This window comes from Aegilops tauschii, chromosome 5, assembly GCF_002575655.3.
Source record: "Aegilops tauschii subsp. strangulata cultivar AL8/78 chromosome 5, Aet v6.0, whole genome shotgun sequence".
In the NCBI taxonomy this organism is placed as follows: Eukaryota; Viridiplantae; Streptophyta; class Magnoliopsida; order Poales; family Poaceae; genus Aegilops; species Aegilops tauschii.
In genome coordinates, this window is record NC_053039.3 from 200,848,745 (window position 1) to 200,873,755 (window position 25,011).

The following is a 25,011-nucleotide window of genomic DNA, read 5'->3' on the forward strand; positions in this document are numbered from 1 at the left end:
CTACCCAACCGTGCACCATACCGTACCAATCCAGAGGAGACGAAGGAGATTATGCGTCAAGTACAGGAGCTGCTCGACAAAGGTTATATTCGCGAATCTCTTAGTCCTTGTGCTGTTCCCATTATTCTAGTGCCAAAAAAGGATGGTACGTCGCGTATGTGTGTTGATTGTAGAGGCATTAATAATATTACTATTCGTTATCGTCATCCTATTCCTAGGCTAGTTGATATGCTTGATGAATTGAGTGGCTCTACAATATTTTCCAAAGTTGATTTGCGTAGTGGATACCATCAAATTCGTATGAAACTGGGAGATGAATGGAAAACAGCATTTAAAACTAAGTTTGGTTTATATGAGTGGTTAGTCATGCCTTTTGGGTTAACTAATGCACCTAGTACTTTCATGAGACTAATGAACGAAGTTTTACGTGCTTTTATTGAACGATTTGTGGTAGTCTATTTTGATGATATACAGATTTATAGCACCTTTGGAAGAACATTTGGAACATTTACGTGTTGTTTTTATTGCTCTACGTGATGCACGTTTGTTTGGTAACCTTGGGAAGTGCACCTTTTGCACCGACCGAGTATCTTTTCTTGGCTATGTTGTTACTCCACAGGGAATTGAAGTTGATAAAGCCAAGATTGAAGCTATTGAGAGTTGGCCGCAGCCCAAAACGGTCACACAAGTGAGGAGTTTCCTTGGCCTCGCTGGTTTCTATAGGCGTTTTGTGAGAGATTTCAGCACCATTGCTGCACCCCTCAACGAGCTTACAAAGAAGGATGTGCCTTTTGTTTGGGGTACCGCACAGGAAGAAGCCTTCACGGTATTGAAAGATAAGTTGACACATGCTCCTTTACTCCAACTTCCCAATTTTAATAAGACTTTTGAGCTTGAATGTGATGCTAGTGGAATTGGATTAGGAGGTGTGTTATTACAAGATGGCAAACCTGTTGCATACTTTTCTGAAAAATTGAGTGGGCCTAGTCTGAATTATTCTACTTATGATAAAGAACTATATGCTCTTGTTCGGACTTTAGAAACATGGCAACATTATTTATGGCCCAAAGAATTTGTTATACATTCTGATCATGAATCTTTGAAACATATTAAAAGTCAAGCTAAACTGAATCGTAGACATGCTAAATGGGTTGAATTCATTGAAACTTTCCCTGATGTCATTAAACAGAAGAAGGGTAAAGAAAATGTTATTGCTGATGCATTGTCTCGTCGCTATACTATGCTTTCACAACTTGACTTCAAAATATTTGGTTTGGAGAACATCAAAGATCAATATGTGCATGATGCTGATTTTAAAGATGTTTTGCAGAATTGTGAAGAAGAAGAACCTGGAACAAGTTATTCGTTAATGATGGATTTGTGTTCCGTGCTAACAAGCTATGCATTCCAGCTAGCTCTCTTCGTCTTTTGTTGTTGCAGGAGGCGCATGGAGGAGGATTAATGGGACACTTTGGCGTGAAGAAGACGGAGGACGTACTTGCTACACATTTCTTTTGGCCAAAGATGAGACGGGATGTTGAGCGTTTTGTTGCTCGCTGCACTACATGTCAAAAAGCTAAGTCATGACTCAATCCTAATGGTTTATATATGCCTTTGCCTGTACCTAGTGTTCCTTGGGAGGATATAACTATGGACTTTGTTTTAGGTTTACCTCGAACAAATAAGGGGAGGGATAGCATATTTGTTGTCGTGGATAGATTCTCAAAAATGGCACACTTTATACCATGTCATAAAAGCGATGATGCTGTTAATGTTGCTGATTTGTTCTTTCGTGAAATTATTCGCTTGCATGATGTGCCAAATACTATTGTTTCAGATCGTGATACTAACTTTCTTAGCCACTTTTGGAGATGTTTATGGGCTAAGTTGGGGACTAAACTTCTTTTTAGTACTACTTGTCACCCCCAAACTGATGGACAAACTGAAGTAGTCAATAGAACATTGTCTACTATGCTTAGGGCTGTTTTGAAGAATAATAAGAAAATGTGGGAAGAATGCTTGCCTCATATTGAATTTTCTTATAATCGTTCATTGCTTTCTACTACTAAGATGTGCCCTTTTGAAATTGTGTATGGTTTCCTACCTCGTGCACCAATTGATTTGTTGCCTCTTCCATCTTCGGAGAAGGTTAATTTTGATGCTAAAGAACGTGCTGAATTGATTTTAAAAATGCATGAGTTAACTAAGGAAAACATTGAGCGTATGAATGCTATATATAAACTTGCTGGAGATAAGGGTAGAAAACATGTTGTGTTTGCACCTGGAGATCTTGTTTGGTTACATTTGCATAAGGATAGATTTCCTAATTTGCGCAAATCAAAGCTAATGCCACGTGCTGATGGTCCTTTTAAGGTGTTAGAGAAAATAAATGATAATGCATACAAACTTGAGCTACCTGCAGATTTTGGGGTTAGTCCCACTTTTAACATTGCAAATTTGAAGCCTTATTTGGGCGAGGAAGATGAGCTTCCGTCGAGGACGACTTCATTTCAAGAAGGGGAGGATGATGAGGACATCAATACCATTGTTACACCCACAGCCCCTACTGTTACATATAATGGACCAATTACTAGAGCTCGCGCACGCCAATTAAATTACCAGGTACTTTTGTTTCTTGGTAATGATTCTAATGTTCATGAGAATATGATGTTGCCTAAATTGGATATTTTCGTTTTGCTTACAAATGAAGGGCCTAGCTTGGAGAAGGATGGACATTGGAGCAAGAACAAGCATGGAGTTGATGGCATGCGCAAGGGGAACAAGAACGGAGTTACAAGTGATGATTTCAGGACTTTGAAGCCACCATGAGGAGTGAATGAAGCCTTGGACGAAATATACAAGATGCCACTTCATAAATTTCGTCCAGAGGCTATTCTAGGTGCCGCGTCACCTTATTATTGGGCCAGGCCCATGTAATTTCGAAATACATAAGTATAGGCTGTTTTTAGAGTCCTAATGTGTGGGGAAACAAGAGATAGGGTTGGTTTCGGACCCCTTCCCCAAGGGCCACGAAATTCCCCCCTCTTCCACCATATATACAGCCCTTAGGGCACCGTTTAGACTTTGGGTTTTGTTTAGATTAAAAGTTCGCCATAGCTGCAACTTCGCGTACTTCGTTTGTGTTCAACGACCAGACAAAGGCGTCACAGAACCCCACCTTGATCAATAAAGCTTTCCTCTTATATTCGCAATATCCAGATTGCAATCTTAGTTTCTTGCTTGTTCTTCGTTTGCCTGCAGGAAACAGACCTTCGTGGTCAGGTTGATCGTGCTCCGACGTGGTCAATAACCTCTCGGAGTTGGTTTAGCGATTGCTAAGGCACGACGTCCTCGCACGTTCGTAGTCGGATCGTCAAAGTCGACTTCCTCCAAAACGATAGCCACCATCTCATCGAAAGACGGGACACCTTTGCCTCTATCACAAACAGAGTGTCACTAGTATGCCTCTACTTGACTAGCTCGTTGAATCAAAGATGGTTAAGTTTCCTAGCCATAGACATGAGTTGTCATTTGATTAACGGGATCACATCATTAGAGAATGATGTGATTGACTTGACCCATTTTGTTAGCTTAGCATTTGATCGTTTAGTATATTGTTATTGCTTTCTTCATGACTTATACATGTTCCTATGACTATGAGATTATGTAACTCCCGAATACTGGAGGAACACTTTGTGTGCTACCAAACATCACAACGTAACTGGGTGATTATAAAGGTGCTATACAGGTGTCTCCGATGGTACTTGTTGAGCTGGCATAGATCAAGATTAGGATTTTTCACTCCGATTGTCGGAGAAGTATCTCTGGGCCCTCTCGGTAATGCACATCACTGCCTTGCAAGCAATGTAACTAATGAGTTAGTTGCGAGATGATGCATTACGGGACGAGTAAAGAGACTTGCCGGTAACAAGATTGAACTAGGTATTGAGATACCGACGATCGAATCTCGGGCAAGTAACATACCGATGACAAAGGGAACAACGTATGTTGTTATGCGGTTTGACCGATAAAGATCTTCGTAGAATATGTAGGAGCCAATATGAGCATCCAGGTTCCGCTTTGGTTATTGGCCGGAGATGAGTCTCGGTCATGTCTACATAGTTCTCGAACCCGTAGGGTCCGCACGCTTAACGTTCAATGACGATCGGTATTATGGGTTTATGTATTTTGATGTACCGAAGGTTGTTCGGAGCCCCGGATGAGATCAGGGACATGGCGAGGAGTCTCGAAATGTTTGAGACGTAAAGATCGATATATTGGAAGGCTATATTCGGACATCGGAAAGGTTCTGAGTGGTTCGGGTATTTATCGGAGTACCGGAGAGTTACGGGAATACGCCGGGGAGTATATGGGCCTAATTAGGCTTTAGGGGATAGAGAGAGGGGCTGCCTAGGGCAGGCCCCCCAAGGCCTAGTCCGAATTGGACTAAGGGGAGGGGCGCCCCCCCCCCTCCTTCCTTCTCTTCTCTCTTCCCCTTCCTTCTCTCCTACTCCTACTACTTGGAAGGGGGGGCTCCTACTCCCGGTGGGAGTAGGACTCCCCAGGGCGCGCCATAGTAGAGGGCCGGCCCTCCCCCTCCTCCACTCCTTTATATACGGGGGAGGGGGGCACCCCATGGACACACAAGCTGATCATTGATCTCTTAGCCGTGTGCGGTGCCCCCTCCAACATAATCGACCTCGGTCATATCGTCGTAGTGCTTAGGCGAAGCCCTGCGCCGGTAACTTCATCATCACCGTCATCACGCCGTCGTGCTGACGAAGCTCTACTGGATCGTGAGTTCGTGGGATGTCACTGAGCTGAACGTGTGCTGATCGCGAAGGTGCCGTACGTTCGGTACTAGCATCGGTCGATCATGAAGACATACAACTACATCAACAACGTTGTCATAACGCTTCCGCTTTCGGTCTACGAGGGTACGTGGACAACACTCTCCCCTCTCGTTGCTATGCATCACCATGATCTTGCATGTGCAGAATGCGATGTTTGTCGTTACCACACAGACTAATATTTATACTCACCATAATATCTCGGATTTCCTTCCAAAGGAGTGCCAATGGATTCAGAAACTTGTCTGAAAAGCAGCGGCAAATGATGTTCCTTGACTTTCAGGGGCAAAAAGTCCAGCTTAGGGGCCAAATTTGAGGGTCCTTCGGGCCTCCTGCGCAAGCCGGAAGTATTTTCTAGATTCCCATGATCGTCGCAAGCATTTTGAGTACTTGCGGGTCTGAAACAGAATCCGAATGACCAAGTTAGGACCGTTTTAATGAACACCGGTCCTTGAAATAATGTCATTTTCTCATGAAGCGTTCTGGCTCGCCGCCCCAAAATTTTATGTCCTCCATAGTGGAGATATTGTTTCCACATATATATTGACCGATGCCAGGAATGGCCTCCTATTATTGGCTGTCACACACGTACGTTATGTCATGGCACACGGCAAAAACAAGGAGAATAAGGCTTATAGTCGCCTTATTTTCTTGAATTTACAAACAAACGGGATTCCCCGGGTCATAAAACATCGGCAAAATGCAACGTTTGTCCTTACCAGGTGGACTAATGTTTGTACTCACCATAATCTCACAGATTTCCTTCCAATGGAGTGCCAATGGGTTCAGAAACTTGTCTGAAAAGCAGCTGCAAATGATGTTCTTTGACTTTCAGGGGAAAAATTTCCTTCCTAGGGGCCGAATTTGAGGGTACTCCGGGCCTCCTGCGCAAGCCGGAAGTATTATCTAGATTCCCATGATCGTCGCGAGCATTTTGAGTACTTGTGGGTCCAAAACAAACTCCGAATGACCAAGTTATGACCGTTTTAGTGAACACCGGTCCTTTATATGGCAGACCTTGAAAGAATTTCATTTTCTCATGACGCGTTCTAGCACGCTGCGCCAAAACTCTATGTCCTCCATAGTGGAGATATTGTTTCCACATATGTATTGACTGATGCCAGGAATGCCCTCCTATTATTGGCTGTCACACACGTACGTTACGACATGCCACACGGCAAAAACAAGGAGAATAAGGCTTATAGTCGCCTTATTTTCTTTAATTTACAACCAAATGGGATTCCCCGGATCATAGAGCATGTGCATAATGCAACGTTTGTCCTTACCAAAAGGACTAATATTTATACCACCATAATCTCTCAGATTTCCTTCCAAAGGAGTTACAATGGATTCAGAAACTTGTCTGAAAAGCAGCGGCAAATGATGTTCTTTGACTTTCAGGGGCAAAAAGTCCAGCTTAGGGGCCGAATTTGAGGGTCCTCCGGGCCTCATGCGCAAGCGAGAAGTATTTTCTAGATTCCCACGCTTGTCGCGAGCACTATAAGTACTTGTGGGTCTGAAACGGACTCCGAATGACCAAGTTATGACCGTCTTACTAAACACCGGTCCTTTATATGGCAGCCCGCGAAAGAATTTCATTTTCTCATGATGGGTTCTAGCGCGCCAACCCCAAAATTTTATGTCCTTCATAGTGGAGATATTGTTTCCACATATATATTGATCGATGCCAGGAATGCCCTCCTATTATTGGCTGTCACACACGTACGTTACGACATGTCACACGACAAAAAGAAGGAGAATAAGGCTTATAGTCGCCTTATTTTCTTGAATTTACAATCAAATGGGATTCCCCAAATCATAGAGCATGTTCAGAATGCAACGTTTGTCCTTAATAGGTGGACTAATGTTTGTACTCAACATAATCTCTCGGATTTCCTTCCAAAGCAGTGCAAATGGGTTCAGAAACTTGTCTGAAAAGCAGCGCCAAATGATGTTCTTTGACTTCTAGGGGCAAAAAGTCCTGCCTAGGGGCCGAATTTGAGGGTCCTCCAGGCCTCCTGCGCAAGCTGGAAGTATTTTCTAGATTCCCAAGTTCGTCGCGAGCATTTTTAGTACTTGTGGGTCGAAACAGACTCCGAATGACCAAGTTCTGACCGTTTTAGTGAACACCGGTCCTTTATATGGCAGTCCTTGAAAGAATTTCATTTTTTCATGACGCATTCTGGCGCGCCGCCTGTGGGTGTCAAAACCGACGGATCTCGGGTAGGGGGTCCCGAACTGTGCGTCTAAGGTCGATGGTAACAGGAGGCAGGGGACACAATGTTTACCCAGGTTTGTGCCCTCTCTATGGAGGTAATACCCCACTTCCTGCTTGATTGATCTTGATGAATATGAGTATTACAAGAGTTGATCTACCACGAGATCGTAATGGCTAAAACCCTAGAAGTCTAGCCTGTCTGACTATATTTGTATCTGTCCTCTACGGACTAAGCCCTCTGGTTTATATAGACACCGGAGGGGACTAGGGTTACACAAAGTCGGTTACGAAGAAGGCAATCTTCATATTCGGTCGCCAAGCTTGCCTTCCACGCCAAGGAGAGTCCCATCCGGACAAGGGTAAAGTCTTCGGTCATGGTATCTTCACAGCCCATTATTCCGGCCCATGTCCAACAGGCCGGACGCCCGAGGACCCCTTAGTCCAGGACTCCCTCAGTAGCCCCTGAACCAGGCTTCAATGACGAGGTGTTCGGCACGCAGATTGTCTTCGGCATTGCAAGGCGGGTTCCCCTTTCCGAATACTCCAGGATAGTCCTCGGACGCAACGAACGTGTCCGGATCTGCAACACAAGTACCACACACACAGCAGCAGAGAGTATAATATTTCATGAGTCCAATCCGCTGACAACTTTTTGTAATGTGACATCACGTCTTGCCCGGTCATTATTTCAAACCGTTTTCTTCTGCCGTTCCACGTTTCGAGACGTGGTTTTCATTGGCACGTCTTGTCGAAGCAGAAATCGTGTCCCCTTATTGCGGGATTCTCATCAATACGGGCGTGGGTAATCCAACCGTGCCGTTTACACAGCCCTTGGGAATAGGCGAGTTTTAAAGCGAGTGGGGAGGCGTTTGATATTCACTGCCTTTATAAGGGGATAAGGACTCCCTTTCTTCACCAACGCCTTCTCTCTCTGTCCTTCCATTCTCGAGCTCCAGCGCCCAAGTCCTCATGTTTTTCGCCTCAAGAATGCTCTCCACCTTGTCTGGATCTGGAGGGCAAGGCAAGTGGATGACCTCCTCCGTCAAGGAGAAGGACATCACTGAGCTTCGGGCGGCCGGGTATCTGGCGAAAGAAATCGCCTACCGTCTTCGGGCAAAGGGGCAAGTCGTCCCCACCCCGAAGCCCAACGGGAGGGTGGTGTTTATCCCTCATTTCGTCTGCGAGCTAGGGTTTCCACTCCACCCTTTCGTCCGCGGACTGATTGATGTAGGGCGGAACCCTAGGTGGACGATCTTTCATGAAAGGAGCGGATCCCTATGAAGAATGTGATGAACACGAGGGAAACACGAGGGGAACACGAGAGAAATCACTCAACCAACAAGAATAGATCACACATGTGCTAGATCGATGAACTTAAAGGTAAGATACAAGATCCAAATCCAACAAAGGACGATACAAGAGGTAACCGGTTCTTCTCCGTAAGGAGGTCTTGATGGGGGTCTTCTCCGTGAGGAGGTCTCGAATCCAAGGTGGATCTTCTCCGTAGAGGGGCCGCGGTCTCTCTCGTGGAGTAGATCCGATATGGATGAGCAAAGCTCTATCTCTAAATGAGCTAAACCAATGCTAACCCTAACTAGGAGGAGATGGGGGAGTATATATAGTCTAAGGGACGAAGGGGTACATGGGCCTCGGCCCAGATGCGCTGCACGCAGGCAGAGGGGGCCGGATGTCCGAGCGACGGGCCGGATGTCCGGGCCTTCCCGAGACGCCGGATGTCAAGGTGCTGGGGCCGGATGTACGGGCTGGCAGGGTCCAGCTTCTGTGATGGGGCGCCGGATTTCCGGGAGCTGGGCCGGATGTCCGGCGGCTCGCGACGGGCCGGATGTCCGGGCTGACTTGGTTCAGCTTCGGGTGTCTTCTGTGATGGGCACCGGATTTCCGGGGGTCGGGCCGGATGTCCGGGCTGGTCCGGATGTCCGGGCTGGTGCCGGATATTCGGGGCCTGTAGCAGCTGTCTCTTCTTCCTTCTCCTTCCTTTGCTTCCGCACACGCTTGGCCTTGGTCCTTGGGTTCTCCATGGTCTCCTCGGGTGTACCTGAGTATGAACAAGGTGCGCACTTGAAGTAGCATCCATGTCTTGCATGCGGAAATGGAAGATTCGGAAAGGAGCAAGTTCACCTTAGGTCCAATGGCGTAGGCTCGAGTGTACATGGGGATGATCGTCGGATGCTCCGCATCATCTCCCCTCCCTTGGGAAAGATCCGACCTCGGATCAAAATCCTCATCACCATGGAAACGGTTGTCGTGGACGGACTTGTAATTGGACGGAGTGGAAGTCATGGCACAATCCAAGTACTCCAAGGTGTCTCCGGAGTGGTATACATGCAAAGAGAGCAAACACAAACGACACTCGGAAATACAATGGTTAGCGCACACAAAGTGTCCATCATGTAAGAATGAGTCTGTGCGGCAAGATTGTTCGTGACAAAACACATGAAGCTTATCAAGATGATAGAGAATGATATGCAAAGCGTTCATGAGAGAAAAATCATACATTGTGCACACAAATGTGTTGTGAATATGATGAATGCAACCACGGTGCAAAATGATGTAATAGTGAGACGGTTTATCAATAGCATGAATATGGCAATGGATGCTCAATATGATTATGTTATCATGCAATTGATGGTAGGCAATGTGATCATTATGTATGAATATGCCATCAAGAAAGATCACAACAAATTTGCTAAGAAAATGCACAAGCTCATATACCATGGATGACATGGGAATAGGTGCAACAAGACAACCATAATGTGTGTCAATCCATGCATAAGATGCAAATTTGTCATGGGTGGTGTTGTACCATAGCTCGATGTCGTGGTAGAAGTGTTGGTCCGGTGGTGCATCCACTAAGTCCGAGCACTCCTCAACTTGAAGGTCCATAGGGTCCATCTCCAATGTCGGTCCTCCGTTCACGAGATGTATCATGTAGAAAACAAGAAGGAAACAACAATGAAAGAATGACCCATCCAATATGCGTATTTGAGGATGGCTCAAAGGGAATGAGTTCACCTTGATGGGTTTGTCGAAAATGTTGGTGTTGCACATCATATATGCCTTCACATAACCAATATGTCTCTTGATGGTAATGCATTGAGAATCCTTCAAAATGAAAGAACATGACAAACACTCGGAAAAACAAATGAGGTTAGTGCAAATGTAGCACATATCATTCGAGTGGTAAGATACCAAACAAGTGTTCTCATCATTCTTATCATAAGAAAGGACAAGGTGTGGTATGGTATGAAAGCATATGATGCGAGAACAACCAAATACAATAGGCTCAATCGAACAAGCATGCATCACACGTAAGGTGTCAAAGTCTCCAAGATCAATAAGCATAGTATGGTTGCACTCAATACAATTGGATATGAGAGAGGCAACTAATGTACACAAGACAATGATCAAGATATATCATGTGAGAGGCATTAACATAGATGTCATCAACCCAAGAAAGCGAGTAATGGAACATGGGTGATGCAACCAAGCAAGTAATCATAGTGATCAAGTCAAGCAAGCTAGTAGTGCGAAGATGCAACGTACTAGAAGGAATCATGGCAAGCATGTCATGTGTGCAAATAGTGGTCATGAATAATGCACAAGACATATCACTAGCATGAAAGCAAGATATGAGCAATATATCATCAATGTATTGGCAAGAAGTCCTATGTAAATAGCAATGGAACATCATGACTCTCCCAACACAAGAATCAACAATAGCATGAGGCACATGATAAACATGGCAATAGCAACAAGGATCTCCACCCAACATGCAAATACACATAGGAGTAGCATTATGGTGAATCATGGGTAGATGCAAGCAAGGGTCACAATTGCATGGCAAAATCATAGAAAGAGGCATAGCATGCAAAGTGAACACGGGAAAATGGACATAACGTAACAAGTAATATATAGTCCAAAGCCGTGTGAGAGCCAAGTAAAAGGAATGCGCGAAGGAAATGGTGGGAAGGACAATCCACGGGATCCCAAGTCATCTTTGCTCTCAAGAGCTCGTTTCGTCAACTCATGGGATTGTGAGGTTGACGAGTGTTCATAGGTACCTACACAAAACAAAGACAAAGGGAAATTTGTGTGTGCGTGGTAGATGTACACATCATCCATCATGATGCGCACGTGCTTGTGTTGGTTAGCACAAAATATCCAATGCTCAAATAAATGAGATGCATGATATAGAAACATGTCATCCATCATGAGAGGTTTGTTATTATGTACAGCATAATGGAGACTCAAATTGTGTAAAGCATCACAAGAAATGTCTAGAGCATTGTTATGGATGGTATGCATATGGTGCAAGCAATTATGGGAATCATGCAAAGTATGGAATGCATCAAGATCTCCTAATATGTATGAGGAAACTATGGAGGTCTCCTCATGAGCATTAGTGGAAACATCACATGGAGAATATTGACAACATCCAAAACAATGCATATTTGGAACAATGTGATCATGGCATGGTATAGTAGATGAATTGCGCAAATCATGTAAAGGAAGCATGGCAATATCATCACATGAAAAACAAAAGCCAATGACCATCATCTCGTCATCTATGCCATAAGTGCAAATGGGATGTATTTTAATGGGGCATGCATAGTTACTATGTTGAGATTGAAATGAAGCAATATGGGAGGTCTCACTCATAGCATATGACAAGTTCAATGGATTGTCAAACATGGAGTGACCAATAGAATTTTCACATGATATCCTATGGAGCATAGCATCACAACTAGGCAACTCAACATGCTCATCATCATATTCATCATAAATTGGTAAGTCATGACATGAAGAAGTCGCACTAGCATGAAGCATGGTAATAGGTGTGTCATCATCATGCAAACAATCATTGGTGAGATAGTCCACTAGTGGGACAAGAGAAGCACTATCACCTATGTTACCTTTGGAGCGTAGCTCATGTGTTGTAGATGAGGTTGCAACTTGATGGTACCATGTGGGGGGTTCATCATCGTCCACCATGGCCATCGTCGTCTCCATTGGAGGTAAGGACTCGTCGAGGATAGGTGTGTCGTCATGTAGGAGACCTAGCACCAAAGAAGAAAACACACTCGGAGTAGAGGGTGAGTCATTAGAAATTATAGTGGCCTCACATGCCGTGTCAACTACCTCACTCACTAAGTGTTGTGGCTCACTCACTCCCTCAAAGATGCTCTCACTCATATTGTTGGTGGAGTCACTCAAATGGCGCTCAACCTCACATAGGATGTGTGGCATGCTCTCATCCGTGGGGCTAGTGGTGGTCACACTCATCCTCTCATAGGAAATGCACTCAATGTCATATATGGTGGAGTCACTCATGTCACTCATGGTGGGGTGGCTCTCCTCACACGGCAATTGGGTCATCTCATGATATGTGGGTGTCGGAGGGATGTTGGTGCAATTGTCTCCATGCTCAACTCCTATCGCCACCTTGGTTGAAGGGATAGTCCCATGCTCAACCTTCTTGTCGCCGTCTTGTTGTTGGAGGCCCAAATGATGTGGCACCTCGTAGCTCGTCTCCATGACCGAAGGGAGTTTCCCATGCTCGGCCATCTTCCTTGAGGGGCTTCCGAAGATGGAAGTGTCGCCCTCGCTCGTAGGTGGTCACCTTGTTGTTGAAGATGTTGATGTAGGCGAACTCATGGGAAGTAGGCGAAGATGCCGTACGTCCGAAGGCGAAGATGCCTTCATAGCACTTTGCGAAGATGCTGAAGTGGTTGTTGTAGCCGTAGCTCCGTCTTGGTGGTGCTTGTCTCGCGGTCTTCTCTTTTGCTCATGAAGCTTGGACTTGTACGTTTGCGCTTGTGGAGCATCTTCATGTTGATGGTGTCGTTGTCGCACTTGAGCTCGTGGTAGATGTCATTCGTCGTCGTTGTGTACATGATGCTTGGAGGTGTCTTGCCCTTCATGACGATGTTGGCGATGGTCGCCATGGAGATGTGAACGTGGACGACTTGCGCTTGCATCTTGTTTGCGCTCCGAAGATGATCAACTTGCTCGCCGCCGCCTTGAGGATGATGAAGGGGAAGAAGACATGTAGTCGGCCACCATGTCGCGTAGTTGATCCTTTAGTTCGCCCAACTTGGTGTCGATGTAGTCCCTTTTCCTTGCTTCGGAGTGGTGCATGTCGATGGCGAGGTTGTCGAGGCGCTCTCGCAAGGTAGATTGTGTGCCTTGCATTTGTCGTTGTAGATCGAAGATGGACGCTTTGGTGATGTAGTTGTTCACGCCGTCGTTGTTGTCGAAGATCGGAGATGAAATGCCTTGCCTATCCATCACAAGACTCGAGCAAATATGAGTGGGAGAAAGAGAAGAACTTATACCAAATGTACCTTGACCGATGTTGAAAATGGATCAACGATCACTCAATGATGTAACTAGGAAATAACACAATTGGTACCAATTCTTGTCGGTTTCTCACACCTACACAAATAAGGCTTATGGTGGAGCTTGGTGAGGATAGTGGCACAAAAATTTGATGCAAAATGTTAGCAAGAGTCAATAATGTTGAAAGAGATTCACAAATCCGCAAGTGAAACAAGTAGACCAATAGCAACGAATGGCACACGGAAACACACACACGGATAGATAAATGGGGTCGTGCAACCAAGGAATAAGCACAAAATGTGGAATCCACGGAAAACGCTCGTGTTGCACAACTCAAGAGAGACGCTAGCACGATTGCTCTATAGGCAGATACGACACTTGTGCACAACCTATAAGATGCGAAATGGATAACTTGCTATCTCAAGTATGCTATATATGTATGGTTCCCGGTGTTTGATCCAAGATGATCGGATATGACAATCTTATATGCAATGTGGTATGATGCTATGGCGCTTGCTTACAAGCTTCTTTGCTCTTTCTCTTTTGCTTAAAAGCTTATTCTCTTTTTTTTGTATGTGTATGGCCACTTTTGCACAATGCACAAACCAAGATAGCAATTGTGTATATGCGGGAACAAACTTGAGGCACACGAGATATGATACCAAGATGATATGGTATGTATGAAATGGATGGTGTAGATCAATGATCACTAATGTGCACAAGTAACATTGCCAGCAATACTCAAATGGCTAGTCTCGATAGGCAAGTGACGCAAAATGGGCTAGGGGTTATCAATGCAATTGCAAGGGGAATATACAATGGAGGGATACCATGATACCAAGATGATATGGAGGTTACCGTCCGTGGCGATGATGAGTGGCGGTGATCTTGATGGAGATACCAAGACGATGGAGACTCGTCCCTAAGTAGCCGAAACACCTTAGGAAACGGAAAAACCGCAAACTCAAAATCTCAAATGTCAAATGGTGGTAGCGGGGTGTGGAGGTGGTTGCGGAAGCTCAATGGGATTGCGAAAATGCAATGATTGGTTTTGAGACGCAATGCGGAAGTGGAGGGTAAGGTGGTGAACTATACACGGTGTCGGAGTTGGAAGCACGGTCCCTAAGTAGCCTAAACACCTTAGGAGACACAACTCACAACTCAAACAAAATTGGGTTAGGTTGTTGTCGGAAGTGTATGGTGGGTAAGCCTATGCGGTAGTGGTGGTGGTGGTTGATGAAGAAGCAACCGTCCCTAAGTAGCCGAAACACCTTAGGAGACTTGAATCACAACTCAAACAACCACAAATGCTAAGGGGAACAAAATGTGTTAGGTTGCGGAAGTCGGTGGTGGTTATGTGGAAGTTATGGTGGAAGCCCTAGGCAAAGATGCCAAAGTGCCAAAAATTTGATGGAGTCAAATGGTGATGAAAGCTATCTAAAGGGATAGAGGATGTCAATAGCTACTCAACGAGCTAAAGAACGCGAAAATCGGACTCCGGATGTGGAAGTTATGCACAAAACGGTGAAACGGGGAAGGCTGAAATGCCAGGGGCCGGACATCCGGGGCTCGGGCCGGATTTCCGGGACCTGATGTCCAGAACCGCGCGCGAAAATGCGCTCCACGAGCCGGATGTCCGTGGGGCCAGATGTCCGGGGCTACGGGCCGGATGTCTGGGCTCCAAATCCGAGGATGAACTCGAGGAGCTCGATTTTTTGGGCGGAAATTGATGATTTCGGGGGCAAAATTGCGGAGATTTCGTGGATGGAAAGTGGGGAAAATTGGGGGAAAGCTAGATCCACTAGTAACAAAGCAAATCCATGGATCAAATCCAACAAAACATCATCACACCAACAAATCACAAAAAAATTTGGGGGCTATTTTTGGTGGGGATTTTTGAATTTGGGACAAAATCAACAAAACTAGGCTAGAAAACACAACGGGGAGGCTCCGAAATCGTGATCAATGTGGCTCATGATACCAAGATGATGTAGGGCGGAACCCTAGGTGGCCGATCTTTCACGAAAGGAGCGGATCCCTACGAAGAACGTGCTGAACACGAGGGGAAACACGAGGGAAACACGAGGGGAACACGAGAGAAATCACTCAACCAACAAGAATAGATCACACATGCGCTAGATCGATGAACACAAAGGTAAGATACAAGATCCAAATCCAACAAAGGACGATACAAGAGGTAACCGGTTCTTCTCCGTAAGGAGGTCTTGATGGGGGTCTTCTCCGTGAGGAGGTCTTGAATTCAAGGTGGATCTTCTCCGTAGAGGGGCCGCGGTCTCTCTCGTGGAGTAGATCCGATATGGATGAGCAAAGCTCTATCTCTAAATGAGCTAAACCAATGCTAACCCTAACTAGGAGGAGATGGGGGAGTATATATAGTCTAAGGGACGAAGGGGTACATGGGCCTCGGCCGAGATGCACTGCACGCAGGCAGAGGGGGCCAGATGTCCGGGCGACGGGCCGGATGTCCGGGCCTTCCCGAGACGCCGGATGTCTGGGCACTGGGGCCGGATGTCCGGGCTGGCAGGGTCCAGCTTCTGTGATGGGCACCGGATTTCCGGGAGCTGGGCCGGATGTCCGGGCCTGGGGGCGGATGTCCGGGCTGACCTAGTTCAGCTTCGGGTGTCTTCTGTGATGGGCACCGGATTTCCGGGGGTCGGGCCGGATGTCCGGGCTGGTCCGGATGTCCGGGCTGGGGCCGGATATCCGGGGCCTGTAGCAGCTGTCTCTTCTTCCTTCTCCTTTCTTTGCTTCTGCACACGCTTGGCCTTGGTCCTTGGGTTCTCCATGGTCTCCTCGGGTGTACCTGAGTATGAACAAGGTGCGCACTTGAAGTAGCATCCATGTCTTGCATGCGGAAATGGAAGATTCGGAAAGGAGCGAGTTCACCTTAGGTCCAAAGGCGTAGGCTCGAGTGTACATGGGGATGATCGTCGGATGCTCCGCATCACTGATGTTCTATTACGGGCTAGATTTCCATGATCTAGCCCCAAACTCCTTCCTCAACATCTCGGCATTTATTGTCGTGTGCGAGGCCTTCCTCCGCATTCTTACCCTCTTCGGACTGTGGCTCAAGATCTTCAACGTGAAGCCGAAGGTGGTGGATGGCCAGCACGCGGAGTGCGGAGGTGCCATGGTGAGCAAGATGCCCAATGTCACATGGCCCAAAGGTACCTTCGTGGAGACGGTCAAGGAGTGGCAGAAGTTTTGGTTCTATATCACAGAGCCTTGTGACGCCACCAGGGCCGCAGCTCCCAAGTTCAAATCTAGAGCTCCAATGCGGCTCACCTCCTGGATAGAGAAGGGCCCAAATTGGTCTTCGTCGGACGAGCTGATAGCGCTGCGGATGCGCATCCAAAGCATGGTGGATAAAAACATCAAGCTCGTCCACGTGATCCAGGTGATGCTAGTTCGCCTGATCCTTCCATGCCAGAGCCAGACATCCCCTTTATGGGAATTTGATCTAGAAAAGCACCAAACCTTGGAAAGACTCTTCGGAACTACTCATGAAGATGTCTGGAAGTTGCTTTTCAAGGGCAACGAGACGCCGCCGGCCATTGACTCGGACCGCGGGCATTATCTTGCCCATCCTGCCAGTGCGGTAAGTCACGTTTCAAGGCGCATCCTCTACTTGCTCATTTAAGGAGGATGTCTAAACTTCACTATTTCATTCTTTCAGGCATGGACGGAGAAAGCGGAGCGGATTCGGTGTCCGGCTCCGCTGCCTGAGGAACCAGTCATCCCGCTCCTGGAGAAGATGCTGGTTGCGGCGCCCTAGAAAGCACCGGAGAAGAAGGACAAGAGGAAGGCCAAGGGGGCGAAAGGTGGCCCTCGCCGCAAGGGCGCTTCGGACGTGACGTCCGAAGACAAGACTCACTCCTCTGCCGCCGAAGACGACGATGAGGAGGAGGAGAGCGACTCTCCCCCTGATGGGGGGAGGAAGAAGAGGGCGGCCTCCACAAATCTGGAGGCGGAGGCGCCCAAGAGGGGGAAGGGCCCCCTCGCGGATAACTCCGCGTGGGACGTCTACAGCAGCCCAGAGCGACACCCCCGAAGCAAGCCCCTCGCCGCATCGTAAGTACTAAAAAAGTCCAGATGCATCCATGTATCTGGCCTCTCCTCTTTATGGTATTAATATGGTTAATCATGTTATTGCAGTCCAGCCCATGACAGCTCCCAGCGATCCTCATCAAGAGGTTTGTTGGATTCAAAGGCGATGGCCAGCGAGTCACCGCCGGCCGCTTACTCTCCCACGGCCAAGGGCGACGCCGAGGTGCTGTCACGAAGGACCTTCCCGGGCCAGGGAGAATCTCAGGAGGCCGTCAGGGTGGCGCCAGAGGGCGAAACCTCAGCCGCCGGACACATGGGGGAGCAGATCCCCATGGAGACCGGCGATGGTGGCCGTGTTCAGTTCGGCCCCCAACCGGATACAGTTCCGGAGACCTACATAGCTCAGGAATCCGGCGTGCAGCCTCCTTCTAGAGAAGGAGGTGTGCCTATTCCGCCGGTGACCTCTGTCCAACCAAAGGCACCGGATAATCTGCTGGAAGCGCTACGTGGCGCTTCCATTGTGGATGAACACCGTATCCTTATGGGTACGGTGATTGAGAGGGTTCAGTCCGTCAAGAGCGGACTAACCGAAGCCTGCAGCAGCCTGCTGACAGGTTTTGAGGTAAGCAACGCAAAAGAGAAAATCCCAATGTAGACATTAGCCCCTGAGACACTGTCCGGTGTTCGGAAAGAAAAGCGAACAGAGGATCAATTAAATTTCGCAGGAAACTAACTAAATATGTCTTATGTGAATAAGCAGGCGTCATTGCTGGCCGCGACCTCACACACAGCCGAAGTCTCCGGACTAAAGCAGAGACTGGAGCGGGCCAAGGAGGAGCTCGGCCAAGCGAGGAGGCAGCTAGAAGACAAGCAAGGTATGTAATGACTCGCTATATATTCTGAAAGAATAAATGATGTGTATTGACCATAGTGTCATGATATGTGTAGGAGCGACGACCGAGGTCGAGGCCCTTAAAAAGGCTCTGGCCGAAGCCGAGGAGAAAGCTGCCAAGGAACAAGCCGCCCGTAAGAAGCTCAAGGCCAGGCTTAACGAGGTCCAGCAAGAGATTTAGGACGCTGTGAAAAAATGTGTGACCTTGGAGTGCGATATTTCGGCTCGAGAGACCGAACTCGCCAAGGCTCGCCAAAGCACGGAAGAAGCCCGGGTTGAAGCCCAGGGCGCCCTCTAGGAGATCCAGGAGGCCAAGAAGATCGCGGTGGGTAAGGCGTTTAGTATGCAAAGCAAGTATGTGAAGAAGAAGTATTTCTTACTAACCCGGATTCGGAGTTCTCCAGGGGCGTTTGCGGATCTGCCGCGCAGTGTGTCAGACACTGCAGAGTTCTTCCGAGCCGAAGAAGGGAGCTCAACGGAGAAGCTGTTCTGCTCGCAATACCTTGCGCCAGAACATCCAGTGCCCTTCACCGATCTGCTAAAACAGCTGGTCGAGCTGCATAGGGTGGCCGAACTAGCCATGAAGGATTTTATAATCCGGCTATAGCCTGCCGAAGCTATACCCAGCAGCTACTTCGGTCTCGTGAAGCGGCTGGTAGATGCCTGCCCTCGGCTGGATATCGTCAAGCGATCGGTCTGCATCGAGGGTGCGCGCATGGCCTTCGCCCATGTCAAGGTGTTGTGGGCGAAGATGGACGCCGTCAAGCTTGTGACCGAGGGGCCGCCTAAGGGCAAGGAGCACCGCACGCCCGAGCGGTATTTTGAAGACGTCGTGGAGGGGTCTCGCATTGTGGCGACGCAATGTGCGCAAGACATTATCTTTGAATGAATACATTCATGTTGTCTCTGCCTTGTATGATGAAACAAAGTTGTTATGTAATATAATATTTGTTACTTTTTAAACAATTTACCTCCTGTGCGGCCGTGTTTTGTAGAATCTGAGAGTTGGCCAGTCGTCGGCTTCTGCCCCCATGTAGATAGTACGGGGGTGTTCGGGATGTAATCTAAACACTCTTGATCCAATTGTTTGGTCCTTGAAGGAGGTGTTTAGCACAACGAACCAGGCAATTAGACTATGCGGCTTTAGCACCCTCACTTAGCCATAGGAGTTTGACAATAAAGATGTGGGCGCAGCCCCTAGTATCCAAACTAGGATGCTATAAGCACCTGATCGGGTAAGTACCGATCCCTCGCGTAATGCAGAAAAAAATCTCTAACGATTTGAAACCTCCGAAGAACTGACCGGCTCTCGCCGCATCATGGCAGTTAGTTTTCGGCTTTCTCTACTGAGGTGCTCATCCGGGTAAACCAGGGCACAATCGCAGTAGTTCTCCCTTTACTACCCTAGCCGATATAGCAGAACGTAAGGTAGCAAACACAGGAGCCGGGCAACCGAACTATTGACCAGAGACATGATTCGGAGCCAATGCATATAGTGCTAAATTCAGGGTGCTGAACTATACTGTAAAAAGTGCTCGGATTTTGTTGCCGTATTGTGGGGCGCTATGAAGCCCCTAGCAAATTGAGACGTACCAAAGTGTACGGGTGCTATTTGATAAAGTTATCAAAAAGGAAAATAGGAAAGAGTAATAAGCTAGAGCCGTAGAATTTGGGCCGTAAACTGTTTCCATTATAATTTTTTTGGTACGTCAAAGCGCATTTGTACAAGTAGTGCAATGAGCAACATGCTATTTAATATGCCACAACCAAGGGAGAGCTGCATTTGGGTCCTGAAAATAGGTAGAGTGGTCGTTTAAAGAGACCACCTGGAAATTCCCCTCTACGTCTAAGCTGACTGCCGTCTTGGTGTATTTGTCCTTCGAAAGGACCTGAGATCAAGCCATCAGGGAAGTCCCGTGGAAAAGAAACCTGAAAAGGGGAAAAAAGAAACAGTGAAAGTATGTGTGTCCGGGAGCGGTCGAGCCGTATTGTGGATCACAAGGTAGGTATGCCTCCGTCTATGCCCATGGTATTTTGAGTGCGTAGTTATGTACGTGCGGTACGAATGTCGCCACTTGATCGGGACTGGGACGGAGGCCAAATTGCTAAACGAGCTCTCGACGAGCTGAGCTGCCCTGCTGCAGAATAGTCCGGACTCTCTTGACAGTGTCCGGGAGTTCGGCCGCTGAATTGAGGTTCTGCTTGAGAAGGCCGCTCTATACTACTGCTGCTAAGGCAGCGGTGTGCTCCTCGGTACGGAGGGAGCGTTCAGTGTTTCCATTAGCTGTTATGACGCCGCGTGATCCGGGCATCTTGAGCTTGAGATAAGCATAGTGTGGCACCGCGTTGAATCGAGCGAATGCGGTTCATCCAAGCAGTGCGTGATAGCCGCTACGAAAGGGGACGATATCGAAGATTAACTCTTCGCTTCGGAAGTTGTCCGGAGATCCAAAGACAACCTCTAGTGTGATTGAGCCCGTACAGCGGGCCTCTACACCAGGTATGACTCCCTTAAAGGTAGTCTTTGTGGGCTTGATCCGTGATGGATTAACGCCCATTTTGCGCATTGTATCCTAATAAAGCAGGTTTAGACTGCTGCCGCCGTCCATGAGAACTCGCGTCAGGTGGAATCCATTAATTATTGGGTCAAGGAACAGTACGGCCGAACCTCCGTGACGGATACTGGTCGGATGATCCTGATGATCAAAGGTGATCGGGCATGACGACCATGGATTAAATTTTGGGCCGACTGGCTCTACCGCATAGACGTCCCTGAGCGCGCGCTTGCGTTCCCTCTTGGGGATGTGGGTAGATTATATCATGTTCACCATTTTGACCTGAGGGGGAAACTTCTTCTGCCCCCTGTATTCGGTGGCCGGGGCTCCTCGTCATCGTCCTTGCTTTGCGATCCCTTCTCCTTGTTTTCGGCATTTAATTTGCCGGCCTGTTTAAAAACCCAACAATCTCTGTTGGTATGATTGGCTGGTTTGTCTGGCGTGCCATGGATCTGGCACGGACGGTCGAGTATGCGGTCCAAACCGGATGGTCCCAAGTTGTTTCTTTTATATGGCTTCTTCCGTTGACCGGACTTAGGGCCGCGAATCCGGCGTTGACTGTAGTGTCATTGGTGTTATCACCGTTACTTCGACATTTGAACTTATTGCGTCAGAGCTTGTTGTTGCTATTTTGACCTCGGAGGTGCCCAATTCGCTAGCCGTATTTTCGCTACGGGCCAGCCAACTATCCTCACCCGCACAGAAGCGGGTCATGAGTGCCATGAGGGCTGCCATGGACTTCGGCTTTTCTTGGCCGAGGTGGCGGGCGAGCCATTCGTCGCGGATGCTGTGTTTAAAGGCCGCTAGGGCTTCGGCATCCGGACAGTCGACGATCTGGTTCTTTTTAGTTAGGAACCTAGTCCAGAATTTTCTGGCTGACTCTCTGGGCTGTTGAACTATGTGACTTAAGTCGTCGGCATCTGGTGGCCGGACATATGTACCTTGAAAGTTGTCGCGGAAGGCGTCTTCCAAATCCTCCCACCTGCCAATAGAGTTTTCAAGCAGACTGTTTAACCATTGCCGAGCTGGTCCTTGAGTTTTAATGGGAGGTATTTGATGGCGTGGAGATCATCTCCCCGGGCCATATGGATATGGAGAAGAAAAATCCTCGATCCACACCGCGGGATCAGTTGTTCCATCGTATGATTCGATATTCACGGGTTTAAACCCTTCTAGGAATTCATGCTCCATTACTTCATCAGTGAAGCAAAGGGGGTGTGCGGCGCCTCTATATCGGGCCATATTGCGACATAGCTCCGATGGAGTCCGTCTGCGGTTTCCGGCCTGGGCGTGACTAGGCTTGTCACGTCCGAATAGATAGCCGTCGTCACGTGTCGGGGCACGCCTCGCGATCCGTAGATCGATCAGGTATGTCCTGCTCTACTGTCCAGGTCCTGCCGAAGGTCATATGTATAACCCCGAGCTGTTTTATCTCTGCCTTTACGGCAAGGTGGGGCGGGCTGGTGTTCGGCTTGAGTTTTCGCTTTGTCCCGACCACGTGGGGGCCGGTCAGCCGCATTGCGTGATGATGGTACGGGCTTCGGTGCCTCATCATCGAACTGAGGTAGCAATTTGCGCTTCGGGTAACTTTTGGCTGGGCGCTTAAGGCCGTATTCTTCGGCTGCCAGGACATCAGTCCATCTATCGTTGAGCAGATCTTGGTCAGCTTGAAGCTGCTGTTGCTTCTTTTTCAGGCTCCTTGCAGTAGCTATTAGTCGGCGCTTAAAGCGCTCCTTCTCTAGAGGTTCCTCAGGCACGATAAAATCCTCGTTGCCGAGGCTCACCTCATCCTCGGAGAGTGGAAGGTAATTATTGTCCTCCGAGTCCTCATTTATGGCATGTTCGTCAGGGCTAACTTGCCCATTTTCCCGCTCCTCCATTTCGGAAGTTGCTTCAATGGGGTCTTCATTATCTTCGGCACCGTTAAAAGGATCGAGATGGACCTAGAGGGGGGTGAATAGGTACAATTACAAATTTTAATTGTTACTTAGCAATTTTAGGCACTAATACAGAATATGAGAGTGAGCCTAACAATTGCAAGTGTAGTACTAAGTGCTAAGCAAGATAAACAAGTAACACAAGTATGTAAGTAAACAAGCACAATATGATATAAGTAAGTGCTAAGAGACAAGTAACCACAAGTAGAGAGTTAGGGTTAGGAATAACCACAACTCCGGGAGACGAGGATGTATGCCGATGTTCACTTCCTTGGAGGGAAGCTACGTCACCGTTAGAGGTGGATGTTACCACGAAGGCACACCAACGCCACGAAGGCTCACCCTATTCTCCCTTTGGGACAACACCACGAAGGCGTTTTCTCAACCACTAGTGGTAGACCTTGGGGTGGTCTCCAAACCCTCACAAACTTTTCCGGGGGTAATCACAAAGGTCGATTCCTCTCTGAAAGACTCCTACCGCCTAGGAGTCTCCAACCTCCAAGAGTAACAAACCTGTCATAGGTGATCGTCAGTGTATTGTCATCGGTCCTCCAGGTGAGAGTGTTGTCCGGACCAAAGAAACAGGTGGCATAGAACTGTAGAATGGCAGCTTCATTCCAGTCACACCTGAAGGTCATTGCAGGACCGAGAGTCATATCATCAATGATCTTGACCGGATTGTTAGGGAAAAAGGCAGGATTGTCACGCAGAAAGTTGAGATCCAAGGATGAGTGAGGAGCAAGTCCACGCCCATGGACGAAACTGGAATAGAGATCCTGCTGCATACGAGTCCGGAACCGAGGATCTTCGGCATCAGCCACCATCTCATATTGATTGACATCCCGACGAAACTGGAGATATTGCCCCGCCCCCACAGTTGTGAAGTCGTGAGTGGGGCGACCTCCACTGTCAGGAAGCTCCATGGGGATGCGATGACCAGGGACAATGGGCATTGCAGAACCACGAACTTGAGGCACCGGCGCCCTCCTAGTACCGGGCTTGGACTGTCCAACAGACTGTCTTGGTGCACTGTCATCCTCTTCCTCCCCAACATAGTCCGCATCATCTGGATCTGAGGCCGACGGACTGGTGGATGGTGCCCGCTTCTTCTTCTTGGTGGTGGTCTTCTTCTTAGGCCAAGCATGCTCATCGGAGTCGGTTGAGCCTTGCCGGCGATCAACTGGAAAGGATAATGAATAGGTTCCGATAAGAAGAAGCCAAAGAATATGAACAAGGATAAGCCAAATTAAACCGTGGGATGAATATGTTCCGATTATGACCATAGGACAAGTCCAAATGGTAAATCAAAAATTTTACATTCCCATGGTTAAGTTGAGTAGCCGAGTACATATAGAGGTGTTTGTAGGCTTAGGTATACAGTACCAAAATGCGAGAGCGCTAGACATGGCAAGATGTACATGGGGAATAATGCAACCCTAATAAGATTTGGTCACGACCAAAGGAAGATGAAGAGAGATAGCACTCTTACCCCGAGAAGACACCTCGGGACCCTTGGGACCGCAGTTCTTGGTACGAGCCATGACGAACTCCGGCGGTGAATCCCACCGAACACCGCCCCCTCCCGAGAGACTCAAGCAACAACCCAAGAAATGGATTGGAGAGAATAGTAGATCGGGAGGAGGAGAGTCCGTGGGCAGGAGATCGGGGCCGGAGATCGACGGAGACTGGCCGGGGCAGCGCCGGAGCACACCCCGGCGGCGGCTGTGTGGTGAGATGGGGAGAGGAAACGGGAGCGAATGAGTAACTCCCCCTAAAGCCCGAGCCCCTCCTCTGTTATATGGTGCGGCAACGGGCCAGACATCCGGGGCATGGCCCGGATATCCGGCGCTTGGAGGTCAGGGAACAGAAGAAACAGGGCCAACGGGCCGGACATCCGGGGACCAGCCCGGAAATCCGGCCACTGGAGGTGCATTGGTGGCTTGCGCAGCAGAAGGTTTTTTTTTCTTCAGGGCCCGGATGTCCGGCAGCGGAGCCGGATGTCCGGCCACTGGACAGAGAAACAGGATGGGGAAGGATTTTCAAGGGGTCAACACATAGAATTGAATATATACTCCGCCAAGGAGTTTTTAGAGATTTATATGGGTAGAAATCTGAGTCATCTATGGTCATA